The following is a 22,540-nucleotide window of genomic DNA, read 5'->3' on the forward strand; positions in this document are numbered from 1 at the left end:
GATCTGTGGTTGTTTGAATGCACAAATGTGTGTAACCCACTCCTATGGAGAGCTGACTGTACTTGCTTTCCCAGATTCCTTCACATGGAGGGCATGGACATGTGACCTAGATAAAGATGGCCTCAATGTTGAATTCGGGGCTAGTGGTGTGAGGTAGTTGGTACTGCCCAGAATCCAATTTGTTGACAGGTAGTGACAGTGGCAGCCACTGCTCCTGGTTTCTAGATGTAGGATGGATTCCAGTTCTGGGATCAACATCCAACATCCTATCACTGCTGTTGGCTGTACAAGCTTTGGTGACAGCCTGGCAGTGGTGATGACTGCCATCACAAAAATCATTCTGATGTGTGATTTGGGGCATTGTTAACATATGCCCGATTCATTATCACTTGTCCTGGAAATTCTGTGAGGTACTCATATTCTTTCCTTCTTTCTTTTTTACTCTTTAATGATACCTTTTAATGATGAAATAAAAGCTTACCCTCCTCACAATGCTGAATAGGAGGAAGTTTCCAATACAAATTCACTTGCCTTGCGGTTTTTAATTTTTTAAGTGGCAAATTAAAATTGTATACATTTATGCTGTACAGCATGATGCTTTGATATGTGTGTACTTTTTGAAATGGTGAATTCAATCTAACCAATGTATCAATTACCTCACATACTTTTTTTTTGCGGTGAGAAAACTTAAATCTCCTCTCTTAGCAATTTTTAAATATGTAATACATGGTTATTATTAGTAATTATAGTCACCATATTGTACAATAGATCTCTGGAGCTTATTCCTCCAAACTAAAATTGTGTGTTCTTTGACCAGCATCTTCCAAGTCTCACCTCTCCCCTCAGCCCAGAGCTACCATTTTACTCTCTGACCCTATGAGTTCAACTTTTTTAGATTCCACATATAAGTGAGATAATAAGGTATTTGTCTTTCTGTACCTGGCTTATTTCATTTATCCCATAGGTTTTCAAGGGATTTATTTCTAATTAAATCATCCAAACTCAGTTTCTAATTCTTGCAAATAAGGAAGCTGACTAATACAAAATAGATCAGATTTGTAAGGGAAATTACCTGGGTAATTGTGCATTTACTATGCACCTAATAGTGTGCTAAGCATTTTATTTGCATTATCTTGTTGAATCTTCCCACTCATACTATGAGATAGATACCATCCTATTTATTTTACAAAGAAGATAACCAAAGGGCAAAGAAATTAATTATTGTGCCCAAGGTCATGACTTCATTGGGACCTGGACTGGACCTGATAAATGTTGCTTTAATATTTAATAGTTGCATACAATGGGCCTCTAGGACCATTTTCCAAAGCCTGTCTTTGGGTATAGTGTGAATAGAGTTGATTTGCCTGATCCTTAGCACACTTGGAGATAAGTCTTTGCCACCTCTAAAATCAGCCTTGAGTTGAGAGCATGAGAGACAGAAGGCTATGGGTAACCTTAAGTCACTGCAATGGCTAAAGGTGGCTCTGCACTCAGAAGTCAACTAGAGCACTAGAAGCCAGCTATAACAACCTGGAAAGAGAAAACATGAACATGCAGCAAAGATACCCTTCTCAAAATAAAACAAATACAATTGTTTTCTTCATAAACATCAAAGCCCCTTATCAAAGAGGAAGTTCATACCTTCTCATGAGGTTAGAACAAATGTGATGGCATAAAATAAACCACATTTATAAATGCTATGGGCCAGGCACAGTGGTTCATGCCTATAAACCCAGCACTTTGGGAGGCTGAGGAGGGCAGATCACTTGAGGTCAGGAGTTTAAGACCAGCCTGGCCAACATGGTGAAACCCTGCCGCTACTAAAAATACAAAATTAGCTGGTGTGGTGGTGCATGCCTGTAGTCCAAGCTATTCGGGAAGCTGAGGCAGGAGAATAGCTTAAACCCAGAAGGCGGAGGCTGCAGTGAGCTGAGATCGCATCATTGCACTCCAGCCTCGGTGACAGAGTGAGACTCCTTCTCCAATCAATCAATCAATGCATGCATGCATGCATACTATGAACACTAAGGCAGAGATTGCTTTGTGTCCACCACAGGCTATTCTGTTCCTTCTGTGTACACTACTAGACTTCAATCACTCCATCTTAGGTAAGAGGCACCATGAAATTGAGTGTTGATCCATGAGACTTCTAAGTCTGACTCTTAAAGTGCATCTGATGCCATTCCACACTCCCTTTCCTCTGAAAAGAGAAACTCCAAAGATCCAGAGGAGGTGGAGCCACAGTTAGAGGGAGTCCGAGTCCCAAGTCTGTCACGCAAAAGAAAGTTAGGAGAACCCCCTAACAAGGAATATTCGTGATGGACTATTGTATAAATGAGAAAATAAAGTGTTATTGTGTTAAGTCACTAAACTTAGGTAGTTGCTTGTTACAGTGGTTAGCTTGCCTTACCTGATACAAATGCCTAGTGTCCAAAGTGTTGTTTTATGGGGGTGGCTCCCTTTTCTTAACTCCAAAGATGCCTTATCCTGAAAAGCAAAGTTTAAAACAAATTTAAATACCAAAGGAACTCTTGTTTTTGGAAGCCTTGCTCCATAAAATATAAAAAATATTAAAATATACCATCATCCTATATTAAATATAATTTTTATACAGTAAAGTTTACAGTAGTTCCTTCCATCTGAGGCTTCACTTTTCATGGTTTTAGCTCTCCACAGTCAACTGCAGTCCAAATATATTAAATGTAAACTCCAGAAATGAACAACTCATAAATTTTAAAATATATGCTGTTCTGAGTAGTGTGATGAAATCTCATGCCTGAGACATGACATCTCCCTTTGTCCAGCATATCTGTGCTGTATACACTACCCATGTATCGGGCAGCCATAACCAACTGTTTTAGTCCATTTTCTGTTGCTATAACAGAAGACCATAGCCTAGTCAGTTTATAAAGAATAGAGAATTATTTAGGTCGTAGTTCTGGAGTCTGGGAAGTCCAAGAGCATGGCACTGACCTTCTTGCTGCATCATAACATGGTAGAGAGCATCACATAGAGTAAGAGTATGGTAGCTCAGATCTCTCTTCCTTTTCTGATAAAGCCGCTAGTTCTGTCATGGAGACTCCACCTTGATCACCTTATCCAATCCCAATTACCTCCCCAAAAGACACATCCAAATTCCATCAACATATAAATTTGGGGATTTATTTTTCAATACATAAAAATTTTGGGACACCTGCTTATATCTTGGACAGCCATCAACAGATGGCATCAACAGTCACTATTGATGATAGTGGGAAACTAACAAGGCAATACAAAAATCCTCTGGGGTGAGAAGATGAAGGAAATTTGTGAGCTGACTGTTTTATCTTAGGCCATCTCTCCTTAACTTCCTCCTCCCCTTGGCACCCTGGGTAAGGGCGTTAAAGTTGAAGAAGACACATACTGCTTGTCTCTGAGTTGAAAAATGAATCTGTGATCAGAGAAATTGATTAATATAGAGGCAGCAAACGGAAAGGGCCCATGTGAGTCTCCAGTGGTTGAGGTTCTCTTTATCTTCTCTCTCCTTTACTTTGTAGACTAGGCCTGAATTTCAGCCCTTCCCTTCTACAAATTATTGGACAGAGTAGTTGTTATTGAGGGGACATAAGCTCTCAAGCTGAAAAACTGATATCCATGAAGCATAGTCACTTAAAAAAATAGAAAATGGAATGGCATATATCAACCAAAGCAGAATCGTTAGAATTGATGATGCTCCACAGCCTCTCTCTGGGGCAAATGCTCTTAACAGCTGTATGTACTGCCCAGAGTCTGTCTACTGTACCCTGCAGATGCCAACTTTGTGCCTGGATGCCTAGGTGCAGCTGAACCTAGATATCCCACCTCTGTCCCCCATTCCCTGATACCCCAAAATTTTGTCTTAGATTCACTACCTTTTGTTTTGTTTTGTTTTGTTTTGTTTTGTTTGAGATGGAGTCTCACTCTGTCTCCAGGCTGGAGTGCAGTGGTGCAAACTTGGCTCACTGCAACCTCCACCTCCCTGGTTCAAGCGATTCTCCTGCCTCAGCCTCCCAAGTAACTGGGACTACAGGTGCATGCCACCACGTCTACTTAACTTTTGTATTTTTAGTAGAGATGGGGTTTCACCATGTTGGCCAGGATGGTCTCCATCTCTTGATCTCATGATCTGCCAGCCTCGGCCTCCCAAAGTGCTGAGATTACAGGCGTGAACCACTGCACCCAGCCGATTCACTACCTTTTATGGTAACTCTGCCCAGACTGATATATTTTAATAAAATGTTTCTTGTCCCCTGCATAGATGTGATGTCACTGTCAGTTGACATCCATCCAGGGGACAAGAAACATTTTATATAAGCCTGATCAAAGAAATTTTATAACAGCCTGAGCAGGTTCTCTTCATCTGCCCTGCCTTGAGGAGGAGTCTTGCCCCTGGAGGGCAAGGCTACTCTCCTCCTACTTCCTCCTATGCTATGGCTGGCCTTGTTACCCCTCCTTGCCCTCCAGTCAATCCCCTAGTCTTGAGAGACAAAAATCTTGTCTGCCAAGGACATGAGCTTCTTTTAAATCGGGTCAATGCCAGCTGAGATAAAGGCTGTTTTACACTAAATAAATCTGAAGCCACACAGTGTCGTGGTAAATAAAGAGAATTTCTCTTGCCTACCATGAAAACATCCTCCACAGATGCCAAGACCAAGCATCATCCAATATATACTTCTCATAACAAAAGATCAGCGAACCCAAGCCAAGGATGGAGATTTCCCCTTTACTTTTCTTCTCTGTTTTATGTGGTAGCTCTTGATTCAGAGGCTAGCCTGGTGGGTGAGCATAGAATATGGGGATACCTGATCAGCCTGGGCCAAGGGTCACTAAAAGACTGGTGAATGTGTGACAAAGTGCTGGGGGCTGCTATCAATGGGCAAGTGGATGACAGAAGAGGGTTACGTCGGGAGAGCCACACTCAGCTATCCGGGCTGGCAGGAGCGTAAGCGGGGGTAGGGCAGCTACACTTGCTCTGAGGGCCTTTTTAGAACCTTGCCCTGCTGAGAAACTTAGTTCCTGATTCCTCCTCAGCTGTAGGCTCTCAAAATGGGAATTCACTCTCTGAGGGCCTCATTGCTGTCTGCAGAACTTAAACGGAGTTCATCTCATCAAATAATGTTGCCTGAATCGCTGAGATCTTTCACATGGAGAGTGGGTTGCTGTGATGAGAAAAGATGTTTAAAGGAGTCATGGAGGAAATCGGCTGGTATGTACAGTGATAAATGACAAGGGTGAGTGCTGGGAACTCTGTAAAGCTTGTCACAAATTAATCCTTGGAGCTGGCACAGGATTAATGACATTTCCAGAGAGCATAACTTGAAGTTGATTGGGCATCTCACATCCTTCGAAAGTAAGCTCTTCTCTTAAAACATTAAAAAATAAAATAGAGAGGATCTAACCAAGTGAGAGCTGCAGAAATGGTCTGGCTGCTGACACACCCATCTAGCATCACTCAGGATGAGCAATGTTTCTGTTCGAAGTGTTTTTGAGACACAGACAGTGAGATGGCCAAACTGGTAGCTGACAAATTGGATAAGCATGTGATTTTCCCTCTTGAGAGGGATGACATACCTTTGAGTACATCTAAGACTTGTTTATTAAAATACTGAGCTGGCAGGGCTGCTGAGATTACTTAAACAGAAGATTCACTAAGCTATGGAGCAGCCAGCTGACCTCCCAACCCACCACCCCTTAGGCTACCAGAACCCTGTGCTATGGGCCACCAGGCAGGCCAGGCTCTGAGGCTACCTAGTTGTCATGAGAAATCCTGACACAGGCAGTCTATGGCTACTTCCAACCATGGTCTTCTTTCTTTGCTAAAGAGTGATATAAGAGGTAGCCAGGACCATTTCAAGGGCAGATGTAGATTTTGTTGCTCCTGGGGCTAGGTAAATGAGAACAACAGTATCACCACTTACTACTCAGAATAACACTCCCAATGCCATGAGCCAGAATCAAATGTCAGTATTCACTTGCCCAATTGAGCATTTTCATGATGACAACCTTTTATCATTCTTGTGAAGATTTTAATATCGCCAATTTTAAGAGATGCTGTTTTTTTAAAAAAATAAGTTTTCATTTTGAAATAATGTTAGGTTTACAAAAAAAAGTTGTAAAGAGAGCACAGACGGTTCCCGTATACCCATCACCCAGAGTTTCCTAATGTAAACGTTTATATGACTGTAGTTCACTTGTCAAAACTAAGAGATAAATATTGTTACATTACTATTAAGTAAGCTCCAGACTACTTAGATTTCAGTTATTTTTCCACTATTTTTTGTTTGTTTCAGGATCCCATCCAGTGTACCACATTGCCTTTATGTTGTATATCTTCATAATCTCTGGACTGTATCAGGTTTCCAGTCTCCCCTTGTTATTTTGTGACTGACTTTGTCATTTTTGAAGAGTAATGGTTGGATATTTTATAGGATGCCCCTCAATTTGGGTTCCTAGGATGTTTTCCTTATATATAAACTGGGATTATGAATTTGGAGAAGAATACCACAGAGATGAAGTGCCTTCTTGTCACAACATATCAGGGGATACATGCTAACAACACGACTTACCACTGAGGGTAGTAAATATGCTTACTTAGTTAAGTTGGTGTCTGCCAGGACTCTCCATTGTGAAGTTACTAGTTTTCTATTTCCACATCTTGTTTTATGGAAGTGTCACTAAGTCCAGTTCATATTCAAGGTTGGAAAGGAATTAAACTTTATTTTCTGAATAGGGGAATATCTACATATATTATTGTCAATTTTGTAAAGAAGATATATGTCTCCCTCCATTACAAAAATATGTAATATACATATGTATATTAGTATGTGTATTTATTTTATACTTTGAGTTATGATCCAGTGCTATGCTATTTATTTTGTTGCTCAAATTTTTCCAGCGTTAGCCATTGGAATCTCTTTCAGGTTGATGCCTGTGTCCTTTTGACAGCACCCCATCCTTTTGTTTTTTGGGGGTACTTCCTTGCCTTCTGGTATTATACAATGTTCCAAGATCATACTGTATTTTATCTTCCCTAGTTGTAGAATCAGTCTTTTCTCCAAGGAACCCTGGTTTCTTTTATTGGAGAATGATATTAGAAATCAAGACCTGGGCACGAGTATGCTTATGGCTATTGGGATGTCATTTCTTCTAGGCCTTCACAAGAACAGAGGTAAGAAGACTTATGCATGTATTCTAACGTATGTATACATAATATCTATACTTGTTTCTGTATCTATCTGTACCTCTATGTTTGTTTTTACCAAGCTACATGTGAGTTCATACTGATGTCTAACTAATCAAGAAAGGTTCATTCTCACCTTTCCCCCTTGCTGGTTTGTAACATCGTTCTCTGAAAGAAACCTGGTTTGGAAGATGAAAGATTCTGATATTCTCTTATTTTTGTTTGTGTATGGAAGAATTTGATCCTTTTCCGTCTATCTGAGCATTCAGGCTTATCCAAGATAAAGCTGTCAATGGTTTATCCAAAAGTGCTGACCCCATAAGAAAAGTATAATCTATATACATATTGATGACTAGAGATACTAATGGAGTCCAATGTGCCCTCTGACACATCATACGAAATTTTATATTCTGTTCAGTGTTATCTGCAGCACTATTTTCTTGTTTCCAAATTCCCTGCAAATGAGTAAACTCTCAAAGGAGTGTGAAAATCTCAGTCCAGCATGGTAGGAAGCATGTATTAATATTGATTGAGCCTCTAAATATTTAAAAACAGTTTTATGGATATCCAGTAAACCATGCATATTTAAAGTGTAGAACTGAATAAATGTTTATATACACATACCTCTGTGAAACTATAACCACAATCAACATTGTAGTTGAGTTCACACATTAATTAAGCAAAGATAAGCTCTTCCTTTCTATAAATGGGGCCCCACTGGGTAATGTGCCTATCTCCCTCTTTGAGAGACACAAGCCACTGGTATCTGTCACCTCTGTCCAGACACAGCTGTTTTCTGGCTACTTATGGAAGCCTCCTGGTATTCTCTAGAGGAAATATGTTTCATATCACAGTCAGATTGAAGCTTCAGAATAGAGAAGAAAATTGACTCTTAGGTGAGGAAGCACTAAAACAGAAAAAGAAATTTAAGAATTGGAGCTTTTGGGAGGAGGAGAAAGACATGACAGGCAGTATGGATTCCATTCTTTAGTTGTTTAAGTGAATTCATGTCTAGCCCAATATCTGTAGTCAAGAACTTATAATTTTAAAAGTAGATAAAAAGTATATTTCATTAACTCAGTCCCTGAATATTTGGGATTTATGCAACAGATGTGGAGTTTTAAAGCCATGTCTCCTTAGCTAAGATGCTACACATAGCCATTTTCTTCTTTATTAGCCTATAAACCTATCAAGGTCAAAAATGGTAACAGTGTTTCATTCTCTAATATGCCAAAATAATGGATTGATCTTGGGAAATTATACAATTCTTCTAAGTTTTGATTCCTTCATTCTTAAAATGAGGACATTAATACCTGGCTAACATGGACTTTGTGGGCAGTGAATTAAATTACATTTGTAAGATTCAGCACTACATAAACATGAAGTAGTATAATACCAGTTGAAGGTAGACTACAATTAAAGAAACATACTATCAACCTAAAACAACCACTAAAATGACAACAGAAAGTTACAGCTGATAAGTCAATAAAGGAATTTAAAAGGAACCATAAAAAATATTTAATTAATTTTTTTTTTTTTTTTGAGACGGAGTCTCACTCTTTCACCCAGGCTGGAGGGCAGTGGCACTATCTTGGCTCACTTCAGGCTCTGCCTGCGGGGTTCACGCCATTAACCTGCCTCAGCCTCCCGAGTAGCCGGGACTACAGGTGCCAACCACTGCGCCTGGCTAATTTTTTGTATTTTTAGTAGAGACGGTGTTTCACTGTGTTAGCCAGGATGGTCTCGATCTCCTGACCTCGTGATCCGCCTGCCTTGGCCTCCCGAAGTGCTGGGATTACAGGCGTGAGCCACCGTGCCTGGCCTAATTAATTAAAAAGGAGGCAGAAAAAGAGAAAGGGGGAAGCAAAGAACAAATGGGCAAATATAGGAAAAAAAAGAGCCAGATGATAGATTTAAACCTGACCACAACGATAATCATGTTAAATGTAAATACTCAAAATGCCATGTTTAAAAGGTAGATTGTCAGACTGGATTTTTAAAATATCAAGGCTCAACTACAATCTGCCTATATGAAACACGTTTCAAATATAGATATACAAATAGCTAATATGGCATAGTAAAAAGATGAGAGGTAATATATACCATGCAAACACTAATCAAAAGAAAGCTGGCTTATCAGTATGAATATCAGACAAGGTAGATTTTACAGCAAATATTATCAGGAATAAATAAGGTCATTTCATAATGATAAAGAGATTGGTTCATCAGGAGTACATAATCATTATAAATATTAATGCAACTATCAAAACACATAAAACAAAAACTGATAGAACTGTAAGATAAAGTACACAAATTTACAGTTTTAGTTGGCATAATTCAATATAAGAATGTGGGATTTAATATATCTTTTTCATAATGAATAGAATAAGTAGACAAAATCAGGAAAGATGTAAAATATTTGAAAAACACTATCAATTAACTTCATTGATGTTTATAGAATTTTCTAACCAACAACAGCAGAAGAGCAGAATACACATTTTTCTTAAGTAAACATGTAACATTTATCAGGATCAATCAGTCTGGATTACACAAAAAAGTCTAAAAAAACGTAAAATATTTAAGTCACCCAAAACATCTTCTGAACACAATGGAATTAGAGATCAGTAACAGAAAGAACTCTTGGAAAAAAAATATTCAAATAGGCAGAAATAAAAAAGTGTACTTTGAAAAACACATAGGCCGAAAAAGAAAGCAAAAGGGAAGTTAAAAGTATTTTTCGCTAAAGGAAAATAAAATACAACATATAAACATTTGTGGAATACTGCTGAGACAGTCCTTATGGGGAAATTTATAGCATTAAATGACTATATTAGAAAAGGAGAAACGTCTCCAATTAATGGCTTCAGATTTCCCCTTTAAAAATTATTTAAAAGGACTGTAAAGTATGCAGAAAAAAGGAAATATTAATGATTGGACCAGAAAACAATTAAAATGAATGCCAAAAAAAATAGACAAAATGATTTACAGGTTCAAGATCATCCTAATCATAATTCCAACAGATTTTTTTTGTAAACATTGATGAGCTGATCGTAAAATTCATATGTAAATTCAAAGGCCTTAAAATAGCAAAAAGCTCTGAAAAGAACAAAGTAGAGAACTAACATTAACCGAATTTCAAGATTTAATATAAAGATATAGTAATCAAGACAGTATGGTATTGGTATAAAAATAGACAGATATATTATCAATCTCATTTTTCACAGATTCTGTATTTGCAGATTGGCCTACTTGCTAAAATTTACAAGGGACCATGAGGATGTTTTGAGATAAAAGGTATTTTTATTATGTTGATTGTGGTTACAGTTTCGCGGAGGTATATGTATTTGAAAACTTCAGTAAGAGTGGTTTCTATGTGAAGAGACATCCAGGACCACTGCTTTTGTGAAAGAGTTTAACCATTTAACAATGGGAGGAAGTCTAACCAGTTGTTGCTATTAACTTGGGGTTCTTAGAACCCCTAGAGGTCCATGGATGTGCTATAGGACATTTGCAGGGAGACAAACAAGCAGTACACAGGCATGCATGCATTTTTTAGGGATGAAAGTCCATGATTTTCATCAGATTCTTAAGGGGGGCTGTAGGTCAAGAGAGCTTAAGAACTTTTACATAAACAATCTTTCTAATTATATAGGGAAAATATTCAAAATTTCTCAAGGTAACAAGATTTAGTCATTTAGTATAATTCAGGCACTGTTTCTAACATAGCCATTTGGGACACTAAAATGGCTGAATATGAACTTGGACTTGACTGATAAGGGTTTTCATATTAACCAGATTTATATAAGCCAGTGAAATAGAAAAAAATTGATTAATCAGAATATTTAAATAGCCAAACTGTTTCCTGGCACTCAGTTTTTCATGTGTAAGATATAAATGATAAGAAAGAAAAGTATTATTCATTAGACAAAACAACTGCTTGGGAATGTTATGAGGTCATGAGACTTCTGTGTCTTTGGTTCCTCTTACGCAGAGTTACAGGTGGTCAGAAAGATGACTCTAAGGGATAATGTGGTCAAAGTCTTCAAAGATTAAACTTTCTAAGGCAGCAAGTTGGGCTGATGCATGTTAGAAAGATTGCAACAAGGATGGAAATAAAAATGAGGTTTCTAGTTAACTCTCAAAAAGTGAGAAGGTTTAGTCTTTCACTTCCTAGCAACATTAGCTGGTCAAGGTTTTACAATAAGAGAGTCTATTTCCATAGTGTTTGTAGCTCACAGGATTCTTCACTGTTTTTTCCAGATCTCATGTTGGCCCTTTGAGGATAGATGGCATTCAGATGAGGAGGGGATGCTCATTTAAGGATCCAAGGCTAAAGATTCATGGTGGTCTCAATGCCAAGAGAGGGAGAAATGATTCCTAAAGACAGCAGCAGCAGTAACACAGTAATGATTATTTCAACACAACCACCGTTTCTGAACCACTTACTCCATGCCAGATACCATGCTCTGCCCTTCTCCATCATTCCTGATAGGCAGCTAGGATGCCATCTCCTTCTGATAGAGGAACAGGGATTATCATCCCACACTTTTTAAAAATGGGGAACACTGGATGTGTGCTGAGCAATTAGAGTCTCATGTTTAATTACCAGTGTCCCCCTCAGATGCATATATATAGCACAAAGTTTGCTGTATTTTCTTTTTCTTCTGAGCATTTCAAAATATGTTAGGCAAGCAGAATCACAGCACCACTGTGAGATCATTTTGTCCCTGAAATTCTCCCTCATCAACCAGATTAGGCCTGCTTACTCTTGCCTGCTGTCTGGACATGGAGTTCTCACAATAATAATGTAATAGCTAACATTTATTGAGCACTTACTGTGTGCGTGACCAGTAAGGTTGGCTATTTGGAAGTGCAGCAGTGAATGCACTCTCATTATGTATATATTCACTCTAGGAAGTAGGTTCTTTTACTAGCTCATTTTTTTTTTTTTTTTTTAGATGAGAAAAGCCAAGACTTGGAGGGGTTCTTTGCCTTGCCAATTTAGTGGAGCCAAGATTTCTGATTCCAGGAACTTTGCTTTTTTTTTTTTCTTTCTTTCTTTCATGTCTTCTCTTCCTCCCTTCCTCCATCTTTCCCCTTTTTTCTTTTCTTTCTTTTTAACTTTCTGTTACGGTAAATGTTAAACATTTACAAAAGTAGACAGAATTGTATAACAAACCCCTATGTACCCTTTACCCAGTTAAAGCAAGTATGAATTGTTGGCCACGCTCGTTTCATCTATACCCTCATGCATCCCCCTCCACATGACAAGTCTCAGGCATAGAGTGTTTTGTCTGTAATCATTACAATATGAATCTGTAGTAGAAGTTCCTGTGTCACATTTGCTGATTCATCTCTGATTTCAGCTGCAGCTGTGGCAAAAGTTTCTGTAGAGGTCAGACTCTCTGACAGTGACAAAGTCACTCCTAAAATGTGTGCTATGGGCATTTTTCACTTTCTGGCTCAGGGCATTCTCTGAAATGTGGGGAGTTATCAACTCATCCAATGGGGGATGGGAGACAATGTCCCAGACTCATCCTTCAGATGGACAATTCTGGGAGCATTCTGTGTCCTTCTCAGAGGTATGCATGGAATCAGATCCCCGATGTCCACTGCTTTGACCTTGATGATGCACGCTTTGATTGGCTTTTGCTCCTCCTCTGTCTTACTCTCCCTCATACTTGACTCATGCTTCCTGGGATCATCTCTCAAATAAACTACCTGAACCCAAGTCTTTGTCCCAGGCTCTGTTTTTAGAAACGTCCAAGCTAAATCAGTATCTATAAAAAAATGACAGTTTAACCTCCAACCCCACCCCCATCCCAATATCATTATCATGGCAAAAATAATAATTTCTTAATATCAAATATCAAGTCAGTGTTAGTTGTATTATTAATATCATAAACTAAATTGGGGGTTTTCCTTTCTCGTTCTTTTTTTTTTTAAAGACAAGGTCTCACTCTGTTGCTCAGGCTGGGGTACAGTGCAGCCTTGAACTCCTGGGTTCAAGTGATCAGCCCACCTCAGTCCTGTGAGTAGCTGGGACTACAGACTTGTGCTACCATGTTCATTCAATTAAATTTTTTTTTGTAGAGGTGGTGTCTCACTATATTATCCAGGCTGGTCTTGAACACCTGGCCTCAATTGATCATCCAGCCTCAGCCTCCTAAAGAGCTGAGATTACAGGCATGAACCACTGTACCTGGCCCCTAGTGAGTCTGGATAGTAAAAAAAATCTGGGTTGACAAGATGTTTCAGGTTCATCTTGTATATTTCATTCTCTTGATCTTGAATTAGCTCCTAGGACCTTTCATTTCCTTTGTGGGGAAAGAATATTTTAATACTAAAATCTAGGCACTGGAGATGCTCAATATTTCTAGACTTTTCTATGTCTTTTAATTGCGTACAATTAGGAAATTTGTTCTGTTTCTTTTATTTGTTTTAAAATAAAATACATAATGAATTCATAGTGACACTTCTTTAAATCCAGCACTAAATGTCTTTCTGTCTCACAACTTTATCTCCTTTTTCCCACACGGAGAATTCCAGTTTTCAAGGACACCTGGGATGAGAGAATTTGAAAATCACATAATTGCTTATTTGCTTTATCCCACAATACAAATACTAATCTTACATAAGAATATCAACATCATCACTAACACTGTGATAACTGTAAACACTTTCAGATTTCGATTTTCATTTTTTGCCTTTCTTTTTGTCCTTAGGTTTTATCCCACCCAGGATGTACCTCATAAAAGGCACCTGGGTTTTTTCTGGATATGGGAACCTGTGGTAGAAGGAAGCCATCTGTCTCACCAGAAAACAGGTCTGTCACACACTGCCCTGTCCATTTGGAATTTAGGACCTTCTATTCACAGCAGTAACAACCCAGAGAATCTTATTATGATCTTGATCCAAGTTTAGGTTCCAAACTTCAACTCTGGCTGTCTCATATTGAGCCTAAGGAATTCACTTCAGTGTTGTGGCCTCTCTGTCCCTCTCTTGAATTGACAACAGATGCCTAACTAAAAGAATTAACAAATTCCTTGTATCAGAAGGTGAGAGGATGTTCTCTCTTCATCTATTAGTGCAGAGAATATTGAGTCTGCCTTTGGAAAGAGAGAATCTTTGGTCTGAAAACAAGGTCCATGCCTCACACCATTATGCCCACTGTCCAGGCCCAACTTCTGGAATCAGGGAGTCTAGAAAAAGCTTCATCTATCAAGTGGCCAGACCTCCTGGCTGAGGTCTGTGCCACCAGCATCTCTGGTCTTCCTGTCTTCTTTATGGCCTCCAGGAACCAATCAGCTCTGCTGAAGTGGGTGAGATCCCAGATTCAAAGAAGTGGGCACAACTATTGGTCATCTGAACCTCTAAGGAAGAAGGAAGTGTGAATCACATGTTATTAGAAATAGCTCAAGCATCTGACAAAGAACTGTGTGCCTGGGTGACTCAAAATGGCATGGGGCATGTGCCTAAATATCTGAACAGTATTCTTATCCCTGCAACCCCTGGTGTTCTGTTCTTCTCCTGATATGGTGTCACTCTGAAAGTCCTGTGGAGGTTTATGCCGATGACTCAGGCATCCAACACGGATACGGTGCTAAGAAAAAACATTGAGCTCAATTTGAGACATGACATTAGCTAGAGCAGATAATGGAAAGCAGGGCAAGAGAGGAAATATGTGTGAATTTAGGCACAAAGAGAAGAACACAGGATTGGGATTTGACTTACCCTTCCCTTGTGGCTGGGCCAAAGGAAGGCCATGAGTGCATGCCAGGTGCCTGCAAATTCTCAGCTGTGGGCACAACTCCTCACATTCTGTGACATCCTCTGTTTCCTGGCCTGTTCCCATGGGACTCTTCTGTCCTGACTTTTCATCAGGGATGGTCTCTGGGTGACTATTGAAGTGATTAAACCACTTCCTTAACTCTGATATAGACAGAGCCAAAGGACAGACTTGGATTTGCTGTCTTTCTCCTCCTCCCCCCCAGCTTGTGCCTTTATCTTGTCCTGTATTAGCTCAAGAACCCATATGAGTCTCCAACTGCCAGAAATAGAAGTCCAGGCTCTGCAGTCAGGCACCCAAGACTGTCCCATCCTGACTGCCTTTGAGGGCCCTGTATGATCCTCCCAGGCCAGCCAAATGGTGGGTCTGCCACCACCCTAAGATTTCCTGCCCACATTTTCTTCTGCCACCACACCATGACCTTGGCAGTGCTCCTTCAGAGCCTAGTTTCATACTTACCTTTTCCCAATCTACAGGGATTTATTTTCCTTCTCAACCACAATAGCAACAGTCTACTCCATGCTTCTAAGACTCCCTAAGAACTTGTAGCCTATTGACATATCTTGCTAACATTTCATGCATGTGTGTGTACATGTGTGTGTGCAAGTGTATATCTTGACTCCCAACTGATAAGCTCTCAAAGGTCAAAAGCCATTATTATCCTTCTTTGGAAAATCTCTGAAGTCACTAACACTATGTTTGTTGTATAACAGAATGTTAAGGAACTTTTCCTATTGCTTGAGTATTGACAATTAGGATCTACAAATGAGGACAAAGTTCTGCACCCCAAATTTTGTGATGAGCCAAAAATATTTGGAAGGCAAGTGCCCATCTGGGTTTTTAATAGCTGTGCTACCATATCTACCACCTTATCATCTCCCTCTGTTGCTTATTAATTTATGTAGATCTGACAATTGGGTGTGGGCTGAGGAGTGTGGGATGAGGAGGATTTTGCTGGAAAATCATTTGAGCGGTGAGTTGTCAGCCTTTCTCATCTCAGTGGGGATGGAGAGGTCTGTGTTCCACAGGAAACATTCCTTAGATGAGGGTGTTTCCTATAAGAAAAGGGAGATAGACACTACATTTCCTGGCTGGAGGTCTTAATTAGCACAGTTGATTAGCTTAATTAGCAAAATTGATGATCTACCACTTGTACCTATTTGAGTAGTGAAGAAGAAAGGTGAGTAGAGATGCAAGTGCGGAGACTGGCCTCAGCAGCGGAACATGGCCAAGTATGTATGCATTTCACTTAAGTCAAGTAGACCTGGAAGGTTCCTGGGACTGAGCTATCTTGCTGGTACCTCCTGCTGTCTGATGGATGTGATAACAACTGGCATAAAAGACTGGATATGAAACCATTAAGAGGTTTGAGCACACCAGAGGAGAAAATGTCCTAAAAAAAGGAGGAATGAAAAGGTAGAATATGCTCCCTCCCTCTTCTGGCCATGGCTGCGTCTGAATCTGGGGAAGAGCAGGAAGTGAAGTGGGAATTCATTTGGCAATGAGATTGAGGATTTAAATTGAGATTAGGAAGTTATAGAGCATATCCAACATAGAAATAGGGGACAAGAGAAAGATTTGAGAGAACATCGTTTAATCCATCAATGGAAGAAAAATTGTTTCATATTTGAACTCCACTGAGTACAGATAATTTAATAAACATGTTCCATTGACTACATGACACTGATAAAATTAATTTAATTATAATCTACTGATCTTCACTCCTGACCACCTCTCCCCACCACTTATTTCCTTATGGAGTGCAAAACTAGGGTAGTACTAGATTCCATTATATCATAAGGCAGGGGGTTGTGATGACAATGGGCTGAGCATCACCTGATGAGCTCATCAATAGAGAGGACATTGAATGAAAATATGTCTTCAGGGTCGTGACCTTTAAAAATTCTGTTCCATGATGTTCATTATGCGTCTTGGAGCATCTTTAAGGGCTGTAGCAGTAGGTTAGAAGAGGCACTTGATGCATTTGGCTCTGGGCCTCAGTCCTGGCTTAATCAGAGATTTCAAATATTATGTTTTTTGTATTTTTTGGAAAAAAAATGCTCCTATGGTTAAAAATAATTAAAATTCATTAAAATTCATTGGCCTAACATCTCCTAACCTAATGTGCACATCTACATTTCCATGGAGCTGTCATCGTTCAAAAGACCTTCAGTGAAAAAAACAACTCCTATATGCCAGACTCTATGCTAGACTCTGGATACAAAGAAGAATGCATAATTAGCAGGTTGATTTTTGGAGATTTTTCTCTTCTCCCCACTTATTACCTGAAGTTACACAGGAAGTTCAGAGAAAGAAGATTATAAAAATGTTTGGTGCAGTTTAATGATTCCATCTTCTACCCTTGATCTGCAACATGTATGCAACTAGGAGACAGGTGGAAGGAAAGCAGGAATATATCAAATTATCCAGATGCTCCTGGATTCCTATCTTAGCTGTGTGCTGATAAATAGTTTCATAGATAAATTGGCATCTCAACACATTGTGTAATATCTAGAGGGAGCAAATAATCAATATTTGCCATATTTGATGCCAGATATGAGTTCTTGGAGGCTTTGGGGTTGCCTCAATGCTGCCCCAACTTTTTGTGTTCTCTCCAAACACTAAAAGTGACTACAGAAGAGCTGCTCTGCTTGATAATGACAGAATTTCTTTTTGCTGCTTGAAATTTATAGCAGGTGAGATTGCAGGACATGGAAGACTTTATCAATTTAATTTCCCATGGAACGGTAGCCTTGCATGGGTGAGCAAAAACCAGTCTTGAAAAGGATGAGCTTTGGATCATCAAAGGAAAAGTAAGATTCCCCAGCCATACATCTTGAGCTGTAAAACAAATAGGCTGAAAAGGAAATAGAGAGCCTCTACTGGGAACAAGAAATATTGATTCATTAGTGTGATTAAAAAAAGAAAAAAGACGAACAATCCAATTTTCCCCTTTGGCACATGATGTTTACCTTGCCAAGGAGTAGGCAACAGGGAATTCAGGATTTGGGAAAATGCACAATGAACTTGCCAACATCATCTTGAATTCTCTCCTCTTTCCCCTTTCATCGCTTCGTTTACAGAAATTCAGAAAATGTCCCATGTCTACTTTGCTGTGCTTTTCTTCCACTCTTCCTTGCACTGAGGCCTACATTTTGGTCACATTAACTCCTTGAAGTGTCCCTGAAATTGTGCTGCTGTCTTGCTTGTCTCCAGGTCTTTGTTCCTGCTTTTCCCTCCTCCTGGAGCACCAGTCCTTACTTCTTACCTGGCTAATTCCCCCTTATCCTTTAGGTTTTTGCTCGGACATGATCCCCTCTGAGAAGATTTTTCTCGCTAGGCTGGATTGGCTGTCCTTCTTGGCTCCCATCACAATGTTCCAACACAGATAAAGATCGGTTTAGGAGTCCATCCACCTCCTTCTCAAGACCTTGAGCACAGTCAGAGCCAAGTTTGATGCTCTATGTGTCTGGTCAAATCCTGCACCTGGAGCAGGAGGTGTTCAGTTCACAATATTTGGATGAAAGATGAATGATGAGATGAATGAGTGCATTTTAGTTTCAAAAAAGGCTTCCCTGGAAACAAACTTTGATGACTATGATTTAGCCATCTTCCTTGAACCACCTGCCTATTGTCTTTTATACAATTCATCAGATAACTCAATCAGCTAAGTGTCTGCCAGACAGCGGGTGTTCAATGTTATCTGGCAAAGAGATGAACTGGTCAGACCTCACTTTTCTTCCCTGGATTTGTTGGACAACCAGTCTCCCTGCCTTAAGCTGTCACCCATAGTGATCTTTCCAATACAATAATCTGGTCATGTCATGCACCAGCCTGTCAACCTCCCATGGCCCCTCACTTCCAGCTGATTCAAGTCTCGATGCCTTAGCAAGACATCCAAGTCTTTTTGTGGTTGGAAACCAAGCGGTCTTCCAAACCCCATTTTGTGCCATAGCCTTTCTGTATTAATCGGTATTCTCCAGAGAAACAGAATCAGAGATTTATTATGAGGAATTGGTGATTGTGGAGGTTGAGAAGTCTCATGATCTGCCATCTGCAAGCTGGAGACTCAGGCAAGCCAGTGCTATAATTCAGTCCAAGTCCAAAGGCCTGAGAGGAAAGAAGCCCAGGATGTAATCTTAGTTCAAAGACCAGAAAAGATGAGATGGGATGTTCCAGCTCAACGAGGAAGGCAGAGAACAAAAAGGGAAAATTGCTCCTTCCTCCAGCTTTTGTACTAATCAGGCCTCCAGAAGGAATTAAGACGGAAAGGAGAAGAAGGGAGAGTGGAAAAAAATAGATATTGAAACAAATTTGGCTCCTTTTTATGATCTTAGACTTGGGATTGCAAGGTGGTCATATTAGGTACATATTATCAAGAAAATATGTATTAGCTTAGTGAGATGGAGACGCAGATACTGTTCTTAACTAGCTACTAAGACACAGCTCAAATGTCACCTCCTCCATGGCCATCTCTGATCATTCCAGCCTTTGTTTTGCTTTTTCTAGTCTGAATAAAATTGGCATCTCTAGCTTGAGCCCTTAATTGATGACTATCTTAATTAGTGCCTTTTTTCATGTCTCTGCAGTGGGCTCTTTGCCCACTCTGGACAGATGTCCTGCCTTATGATAAATATAGCCTCACAGCAGATAGCACCAGGCTGGGCACCTCATGTGATGATTGACTGATACCAAAGCATGTAGACACCCGTGGCAACAGTGTTATATGTGTGGTCTCATTTGATTCTTTCAACAACCTTCTACACGTAGATATTATTTTTCAGGTGAGAAAACTGAGAGGTTAAATCACCTGCCCAAGGGCCACACAGTTCATTACAGATAAAACTAGAAGCCTATCAGGATTTAGCCTGTGCTATTTCTCCTGTACCCCTGACTTGAAGAATGTGTTCCTGGCAGAGGAATACTCAGAGCCAGGCTCATTGGCCGTTGATGGTGGACATGGAATCCTGCTTCTGAAACTGTTTGCATTTTCAGGCTCATACATATGATACTGCTTCAAACTGACTTCCAAGTATGAGCAGCAGGTGCTTCTTTGGGCCATTAGGAAGTCACGATGGGGAACTCTGGGTCCCATAATTGCACCAAAGTTTACTGGATGGTAATAGGACAGGGTTTTTTGCTTTTCTGTGCTGTCTTTTAGGACACAGAACAGCTGGGGGAAAAACAGAAAGAAGGCAGGCAAGGAGTGTGATGTTCTCACCAGTGGTAGACCTGATGTCCCTTCCCTTGAGTTCATCGTGTGTGGCAGATTAGCATTCTAGAGCAAAAAATTGCATGTCCTCCTTGTTTAAGGAAAAATTCTTTATTTCCAGACATTTACATTTATTTATTTATTTGAGAGAGTCTCGCTGTGTCACCCAGGCTGGAGTGCAATGATGCAATCTCAGCTCACTGCAATCTCTGCTTCCCAGGTTCAAGTGATTCTCCTGCTTCATCCTCCTGAGTAGCTAGGAATACAGGCACTCGTTATCATGCCTGGCTAATTTTCATATTTTTGTAGAAATGGGTTTTTGCCATGTTGACCAGGCTGGTCTTGAACTCCTGACCTCAGATGATCCACCTGCCTGGGACTCCCAAAGTGCTGGGATTACAGACATGAGCCACTGTGGCCAGCCCAGATATTTACATTTAAAAGTTCTTTCTTGATGAAAAAAACATCATGGTTTTTGAGATGGTTAATATTATGTGTCAACTTGACTGAGCTAAGAGATGCCCAGATGGGTGGTGAAACATTATTTCTGGGTATGTCTGTAAGGGTGTTTCTGGAAGAGGTGGGCATTTGAATTGGTGGACTGAATAAAGAAGACCCACCCTCACCAATGTGGGCAGGCATATTCCAATTCATTGAGGGCCCAGATAGAACAAAAAGAAAAAGGGAAAATTCTCTCTTTCTGGTTGAGCTGGAATATCCATCAGCTCCTGCCCTCAGACATCATTGCCCCTTGTTCTTGGACATTTATTTATTTATTTTTGTTGTTGTTTTCTTCTAAGTTTTTATTTTGAAGTGAGTCTAGACTTACATATGTGCAAAAATTGTACAGAGAATTCCCTCACTCTCTTCACCCAGCATCCTGTAATGATAATCTTATGTAATCATAGCTTAATTATAGAAACCAGGAATTTAACCGTGATTCAATAGTATTAACTAATTATCATTTAACCCTTGGCAGTCTTCTAACTAACATATTTTTCTTTTTTTTCCAAGTTTTATTTTAGGTTCAGGGGTAAAAGTGCAGGTTTGTTACATAGGTAAACTTTTGTCATGGGGGTTGTTTATACAGATTATCTCATCAGCCAGGTATTAATCCTAGTACCTATCAATGATTTATCCTGATCCTCTCACTCCTCCCACCTGCCACCTTCCAAAAGGCCCCAGTGTGTGTTGTTCCCTTCTCTGTGGGTCTTTAGATTTAGGTTAGGGGTTATATAATCAGTTCTCCTGGTTCTCAGGCCTTCAGACTCCCTGGAGAACACTGACTAATATAGTATTTATATTTACATTATTTTTTCAACACAGAATTGTAAAGAAGATAAAAGCTGCTTATATAGAAAGAGACTAGAGGAAACAAATGTTACTATGTAACTAGTGGTTATCTCTGTCAGAGAGGCTTTTATCTTTTAAACATACCTGGGATCATGGTTTATTTGTATACAATTTTGAAACTTGTTTTATTCATTTAATACTTCATATACTTACTTCTTATGTCCTTAAGTATTCTTTGTGAGCATAATTTTTATTGACAGCATCATAATTACTTTATGGACATGCCATCATTTACTATCATTTCTTTTACATTGGACATTTAAATTGCTTACATTGGTGTTTCACTGAGTGCCTAGTAGTTGTGGTGACGGTTTTTGCTCTCATGGTGGTTACTGGGTGGTTACCCAATGTCAGTCACCTAAGGCCATCTTGAATAGTCATTGCCCAATGGCATTCTGAGTTTCTATGTATTTGTCATGCAATGATACCCTATGAGCTCTTGCAAATCTCCCCTGGGAGGTCATTATAGCTGAGCAAGAGTCCATGAGGATTTCAAACATAGTCTTCATTACATTTATGCTTTCAAGGAATCAGTTGTCCTTCTCCAACTATGTTTTCTGAATTAATGTGGTTCTCCAGGCCTATGGGGATATGAGATCTCTTATTTAATGATGTGCCATCCTCATGTACTGCTGCTTTCCGCTTCACCCAACAGAGGTTTAATAATAATATTCTCTTTTGTGTGTTTTCTTGTGGATTGTACTTGTGGAATAATGATGTGCACACCTCCAGGACAGTTAATATCAAAGCCTGAAATGGAGGCTGCATTGTTGAAAACATTGTGATTATGTAAATTGAATCAAACTTTCCTCTCTGGCAAAGTTTGTTGCCATCCTTTTGCATTAATTCAGTGCCTTGTTCTTAGCACCATCTCAGTAGAGTAGGCTGGTACAGTTACTACTGTATTTTTATGAAATGAAATTGAGGCCGGGTGCGGTGGCTCACTCCTGTAATCTCAGCACTTTGGGAGATCGAAGCAGGTGGATCA

The 22,540-nt window shown here is 39.6% G+C and overlaps 1 long non-coding RNA gene across 1 annotated transcript in view; it reads left to right on the forward strand.

Annotated features, from left to right (window-relative positions):
- LOC129048353 (uncharacterized) overlaps positions 1-22,540 on the forward strand; it is a 179,542-nt gene that overhangs the window by 107,336 nt on the left and 49,666 nt on the right. Inside the window, exons 11-14 of the long non-coding RNA XR_008510625.2 lie at positions 5,105-5,224; positions 7,053-7,186; positions 11,459-11,601; positions 13,924-14,024. This is a non-coding gene — a long non-coding RNA (uncharacterized LOC129048353). The remainder of the gene's footprint in view (positions 1-5,104; positions 5,225-7,052; positions 7,187-11,458; positions 11,602-13,923; positions 14,025-22,540) is intronic.

This window comes from Pongo abelii, chromosome 8 (assembly GCF_028885655.2).
Source record: "Pongo abelii isolate AG06213 chromosome 8, NHGRI_mPonAbe1-v2.0_pri, whole genome shotgun sequence".
Taxonomy (NCBI): domain Eukaryota; kingdom Metazoa; phylum Chordata; class Mammalia; order Primates; family Hominidae; genus Pongo; species Pongo abelii.